The sequence below is a fragment of the Taudactylus pleione genome, unplaced genomic scaffold, assembly GCF_031769625.1.
Source record: "Taudactylus pleione unplaced genomic scaffold, aTauple2 ptg000550l, whole genome shotgun sequence".
Lineage (NCBI taxonomy): Eukaryota > Metazoa > Chordata > Amphibia > Anura > Myobatrachidae > Taudactylus > Taudactylus pleione.
In genome coordinates this window covers 4,320,001-4,325,000 of record NW_028284952.1, presented here as the reverse complement: position 1 = coordinate 4,325,000, position 5,000 = coordinate 4,320,001, and the positions used below count along the sequence as shown (strand labels likewise).

Sequence of the window (5,000 nt, the reverse complement as noted above, 5' to 3'; positions counted from 1 at the left end):
ACCTCTATTACTTCTTAACTCAAGGAAATTCATTGATAAGTTGAAAAAATTAAATGTAAAATGTAATAGAAAAGAATGTTATGGCAGTATAAAATTACCTACAGCATATGGTATTCCCAGGTGGTCTCCCATCCAAGTACTAACCGGGCCCAACACTGCATAGCTTCCAAGATCAGACGAGATTGGGCAAGTCCAGTGTGGTTTGACTGTAGGTGCTCAAAAACATTAACTTTAGACATCTTTTACTTCTTAACTCAAGTACATTTATTGATAAGTTGAAAAAATTAAATTAAAATTTAATAGAAAAGAATGTTATGGCAGTATAAAATGACCTACAGCACCTGGTATTCCCAGGTGGTCTCCCATTCAAGTACTAACCAGGCCCAAAACTGCATAGCTTCCAAGATCAGATGAGATTGGGCATGTCCAGTGTGGTTTGGCTGTAGGCGCTCAAAAACATTAACTTTAGACCTCTTTTACTTCTTAACTCAAGTAAATTCATTGATAAGTTGAAAAAATGTAATGTAAAATGTAATAGAAAAGAATGTTATGGCAGTATAAAATTACCTACAGCTCCTGGTATTCCCAGGTGGTCTGCCATCCAAGTACTAACCAGGCCCAACACTGCATAGCTTCCAAGATCAGACGAGATTGGGCATGTCCACTGTGGTTTGGTTGTAGGTGCTCAAAAGCATTAAATTTAGACTGCTATTACTTCTTAACACAAGTAAATTCATTGATAATTTGAAAAAATTAAATGTAAAATGTAATAGAAAAGAATGTTATGGCAGTATAAAATTACCTACAGCACCTGGGATTCCCAGGTGGTCTCCCATCGAAGTACTAACCATTCCCAACACTGCATAGCTTCCAAGTTCAGACGAGATTGGGCATGTCCAGTGTGGTTTGGCTGTAGGTGCTCACAAACATTAACTTTATACCTCTTTTACTTCTTAACTCAAGTAAATTCATTGATAAGTTGAAAAAATTAAATGTAAAATGTAATAGAAAAGAATGTTATGGCTGCATTAAATTACCTACAGCACCTGGTATTCCCAGGTGGTCTCCCATCCAAGAACTAACCAGGACCAACACTGCATAGCTTCCACAATCAGACGAGATTGGGCATATCCAGTGTGGCTTGGCTGTAGGTGCTCAAAACATTAACTTTAGACCTCTATTACTTCTTAACTCAAGTAAATTCATTGAGAAGTTGAAAAAATTAAATTTAAAATGTAATAGAAAAGAATGTTATGGCTGCTTAAAATTACCTACAGCACCTGGTATTCCCAGGTGGTCTTCCATCCAAGTACTAACCAGGCCCAACACTGCATAGCTTCCAAGATCAGACGAGATTGGGCATGTCCAGTGTGGCTTGGCTGTAGGTGCTCAAAAACATTAACTTTAGACCTCTATTACTTCTTAACTCAAGTAAATTCATTGATAAGTTGAAAAAATTAAATGTAAAATGTAATAGAAAATACTGTTATGGCAGTATAAAATTACCTACAGCACCTGGGATTCCTAGGTGGTCTCCCATCCAAATACTAACCAGGCCCAACACTGCATAGCTTCCAAGATCAGACGAGAATGGGCATGTCCAGTGTGTTTTGGCTGTTGGTGCTCAAAAACATTAACTTTAGACCTCTATTACTTCTTAACTCAAGTAAATTCATTGATAAGTTGAAAAGATTAAATGTAAAATGGAATAGAAAAGACTGTTATGGCAGTATAAAATTACCTATTGCACCTGGTATTCCCAGGTGGTCTCCCATCCAAGTACTAACCAGGCCCAACACTGCATAGCTTACAAGATCAGATGAGATTGGGCATGTCCAGTGTGGTTTGTCTGAAGGTGCTCAAAAACATTAACTTTAGACCTCTATTACTTCTTAACTCAAGTAAATTCATTGATAAGTTGAAAAAATTAAATGTAAAATGTAATAGAAAAGAATGTTATGGCAGTATAAAATGATGTACAGCACCTGGTATTCAAAGGTGTTCTCCCATCCAAGTACTTACCAGGCCCAACACGGCATAGCATCCAAGATCAGACGAGATTGGGCATGTCCTGTGTGGTTTGGCTGTAGGCCCTCAATAACATTAACTTTAGACCTCTTTTACTTCTTTACTCAAGTAAATTCATTGATAATTTGAAAAAATTAAATGTAAAATGTAATAGATAAGACTGTTATGGCAGTATAATATTACCTACAGCACCTGGTATTCCCAGGTGGTCTCCCATCCAAGTACTAACCAGACCCAACACTGCATAGCTTCCAAGATCAGACGAGATTGGACATGTCCAGTGTGATTTGGCTGTAGGTGCTCAAAAAGATCAACTTTAGACCTCTATTTCTTCTTAACTCAAGTAAATTCATTGATAAGTTGAAAAAATTAAATGTAAAATGTAATAGAAAAGAATGTTATGGCAGTATAAAATTACCTACTGCACCTGGTTTTCCCAGGTGGTCTCCCATTCAAGTACTGACCAGGCCCAACACTGCATAGCTACCAAGATAAGACGAGATTGGGCATTTCCAGTGTGGATTGGCTGTAGGTGCTCAAAAGTATTAACTTTAGACCTCTATTACTTCTTAACTCAAGGAAATTCATTGATAAGTTGAAAAAATTAAATGTGAAATGTAATAGAAAAGAATGTTATGGCAGTATTAAATTACCTACATCTCTTGGTATTCCCAGGTGGTCTCCCATCCAAGTACTAACCAAGCCCAACACTGCATAGCTTCCAAGATCAGACGAGATTGGGCATGTCCACTGTGGTTTGGCTGTAGGTGCTCAAAAACATTAACTTTAGACCTCCATTACTTCTTAACTCAAGTAAATTCATTGATAAGTTGAAAAAATTAAATGTAAAATGTAATAGAAAAGAATGTTATGGCAGTATAAAATTACCTACAGCACATGGTATTCCCAGGTGGTCTCCCATCCAAGTACTAACAAGGTCCAACACTGCATAGCTTCCAAGATCAGACGAGATTGGGCATGTCCAGTGTGGTTTGACTGTAGGTGCTCAAAAACATTAACTTTAGACATCTTTTACTTCTTAACTCAAGTAAATTTATTGATAAGTTGAAAAAATTAAATTAAAATTTAATAGAAAAGAATGTTATGGCAGTATAAAATTACCTACAGCACCTGGTATTCCCAGGTGGTCTCCCAATCAAGTACTAACCAGGCCCAAAACTGCATAGCTTCCAAGATCAGACGAGATTGGGCATGTCCAGTGTGGTTTGTCTGAAGGTGCTCAAAAACATTAACTTTAGACCTCTATTACTTCTTAACTCAAGTAAATTCATTGATAAGTTGAAAAAATTAAATGTAAAATGTAATAGAAAAGAATGTTATGGCAGTATAAAATGAGGTACAGCACCTGGTATTCAAAGGTGTTCTCCCATCCAAGTACTTACCAGGCCCAACACTGCATAGCATCCAAGATCAGACGAGATTGGGCATGTCCTGTGTGGTTTGGCTGTAGGCCCTCAATAACATTAACTTTAGACCTCTTTTACTTCTTTACTCAAGTAAATTCATTGATAATTTGAAAAAATTAAATGTAAAATGTAATAGATAAGACTGGTATGGCAGTATAATATTACCTACGGCACCTGGTATTCCAAGGTGGTCTCCCATCCAAGTACTAACCAGACCCAACACTGTATAGCTTCCAAGATCAGACGAGATTGGACATGTCCAGTGTGATTTGGCTGTAGGTGCTCAAAAAGATTAACTTTAGACCTCTATTACTTCTTAACTCAAGTAAATTCATTGATAAGTTGAAAAAATTAAATGTAAAATGTAATAGAAAAGAATGTTATGGCTGCATAAAATTACCTACAGCACCTGGTTTTCCTAGGTGGTCTCCCATCCAAGTACTAACCAGGCCCAACACTGCATAGCTTCCAAGATCAGACGAGATTGGGCATGTCCAGTGTGGTTTGGCTGTAGGCGCTCAAAAACATTAACTTTAGACCTCTATTACTTCTTAACTCAAGTAAATTCATTGAAAAGTTGAAAAAATGTAATTTAAAATGTAATAGAAAAGAATGTTATGGCAGTATAAAATTACCTACAGCACCTGGAATTCCCAGGCGGTTTCCCATCCAAGTATTAACCAGGCCCAACACTGCATAGCTTCCAAGTTCAGACGAGATTGGGCATGTCCAGTGTGGTTTGGCTGTAGGTGCTCAAAAACATTAACTTTAGACCTCTTTTACTACTTAACTCAAGTAAATTCAATGATAAGTTGAAAAATTAAATGTAAAATGTAATAGAAAAGAATGTTATGGCAGTATAAAATTACCTATTGCACCTGGTTTTCCCAGGTGGTCTCCCATCCAAGTACTAACCAGGCCCAACACTGCATAGCTTCCAAGATCAGACGAGGTTGGGAATGTCCACAGTGGTTTGGCTGTAGGTGCTCAAAAACATTAACTTTAGACCTCGTTTACTTCTTAACTCAAGTAAGATCATTGATAAGTTGAAAAAATGTAATGTAAAATGTAATAGAAAAGAATGTTATGGCTATATAAAATTACCTACAGCACCTGGTATTCCCAGGTGGTCTCCCGTTAAAATACTAACAAGGCCCAACACTGCATAGCTTCCAAGATCTGACGAGATTGGGCATGTCCAGTGTGGTTTGGCGGTAGGTGCTCAAAAGCGTTAACTTTAGACCTCTTTTATTTCTTAACTCAAGTAAATTCATTGATAATTTGAAAAAATTAAATGTAAAATGTAATAGAAAATACTGTTATGGCAGTATAAAATTACCTACAGCACCTGGGATTCCTAGGTGGTCTCCCATCCAAATACTAACGAAGCCCAACACTGCATAGCTTCCAAGATCAGACGAGATTGGGCATGTCCTGTGTGGTTTGGCTGTTGGTGCTCAAAAACATTAACTTTAGACCTCTATTACTTCTTAACTCAAGTAAATTCATTGATAAGTTGAAAAAATTAAATGTAAAATGTAATAG

At 37.0% G+C, this 5,000-nt stretch overlaps 19 pseudogenes; all 19 read right to left on the bottom strand.

Annotated features, from left to right (window-relative positions):
- Positions 1 to 95: 95 nt before the first annotated feature.
- Positions 96 to 214, bottom strand: LOC148499989 (5S ribosomal RNA; annotated as a pseudogene).
- Positions 215 to 329: 115 nt separating this feature from the next.
- LOC148499988 (5S ribosomal RNA) lies at positions 330 to 448 on the bottom strand (annotated as a pseudogene).
- Positions 449 to 564: 116 nt separating this feature from the next.
- On the bottom strand, positions 565 to 683 carry LOC148499987 (5S ribosomal RNA; annotated as a pseudogene).
- Positions 684 to 799: 116 nt separating this feature from the next.
- Positions 800 to 918, bottom strand: LOC148499986 (5S ribosomal RNA; annotated as a pseudogene).
- Positions 919 to 1,034: 116 nt separating this feature from the next.
- Positions 1,035 to 1,153, bottom strand: LOC148499985 (5S ribosomal RNA; annotated as a pseudogene).
- Positions 1,154 to 1,268: 115 nt separating this feature from the next.
- LOC148499984 (5S ribosomal RNA) lies at positions 1,269 to 1,387 on the bottom strand (annotated as a pseudogene).
- A 116-nt stretch (positions 1,388 to 1,503) lies between these two features.
- Positions 1,504 to 1,622, bottom strand: LOC148499983 (5S ribosomal RNA; annotated as a pseudogene).
- A 116-nt stretch (positions 1,623 to 1,738) lies between these two features.
- Positions 1,739 to 1,857, bottom strand: LOC148499982 (5S ribosomal RNA; annotated as a pseudogene).
- A 351-nt stretch (positions 1,858 to 2,208) lies between these two features.
- Positions 2,209 to 2,327, bottom strand: LOC148499981 (5S ribosomal RNA; annotated as a pseudogene).
- A 116-nt stretch (positions 2,328 to 2,443) lies between these two features.
- LOC148499980 (5S ribosomal RNA) lies at positions 2,444 to 2,562 on the bottom strand (annotated as a pseudogene).
- A 116-nt stretch (positions 2,563 to 2,678) lies between these two features.
- LOC148499979 (5S ribosomal RNA) lies at positions 2,679 to 2,797 on the bottom strand (annotated as a pseudogene).
- Positions 2,798 to 2,913: 116 nt separating this feature from the next.
- LOC148499978 (5S ribosomal RNA) lies at positions 2,914 to 3,032 on the bottom strand (annotated as a pseudogene).
- A 115-nt stretch (positions 3,033 to 3,147) lies between these two features.
- Positions 3,148 to 3,266, bottom strand: LOC148499977 (5S ribosomal RNA; annotated as a pseudogene).
- Positions 3,267 to 3,617: 351 nt separating this feature from the next.
- On the bottom strand, positions 3,618 to 3,736 carry LOC148499976 (5S ribosomal RNA; annotated as a pseudogene).
- A 116-nt stretch (positions 3,737 to 3,852) lies between these two features.
- LOC148499975 (5S ribosomal RNA) lies at positions 3,853 to 3,971 on the bottom strand (annotated as a pseudogene).
- Positions 3,972 to 4,087: 116 nt separating this feature from the next.
- Positions 4,088 to 4,206, bottom strand: LOC148499974 (5S ribosomal RNA; annotated as a pseudogene).
- A 115-nt stretch (positions 4,207 to 4,321) lies between these two features.
- On the bottom strand, positions 4,322 to 4,440 carry LOC148499973 (5S ribosomal RNA; annotated as a pseudogene).
- Positions 4,441 to 4,556: 116 nt separating this feature from the next.
- Positions 4,557 to 4,675, bottom strand: LOC148499972 (5S ribosomal RNA; annotated as a pseudogene).
- A 116-nt stretch (positions 4,676 to 4,791) lies between these two features.
- On the bottom strand, positions 4,792 to 4,910 carry LOC148499971 (5S ribosomal RNA; annotated as a pseudogene).
- Positions 4,911 to 5,000: the final 90 nt, after the last annotated feature.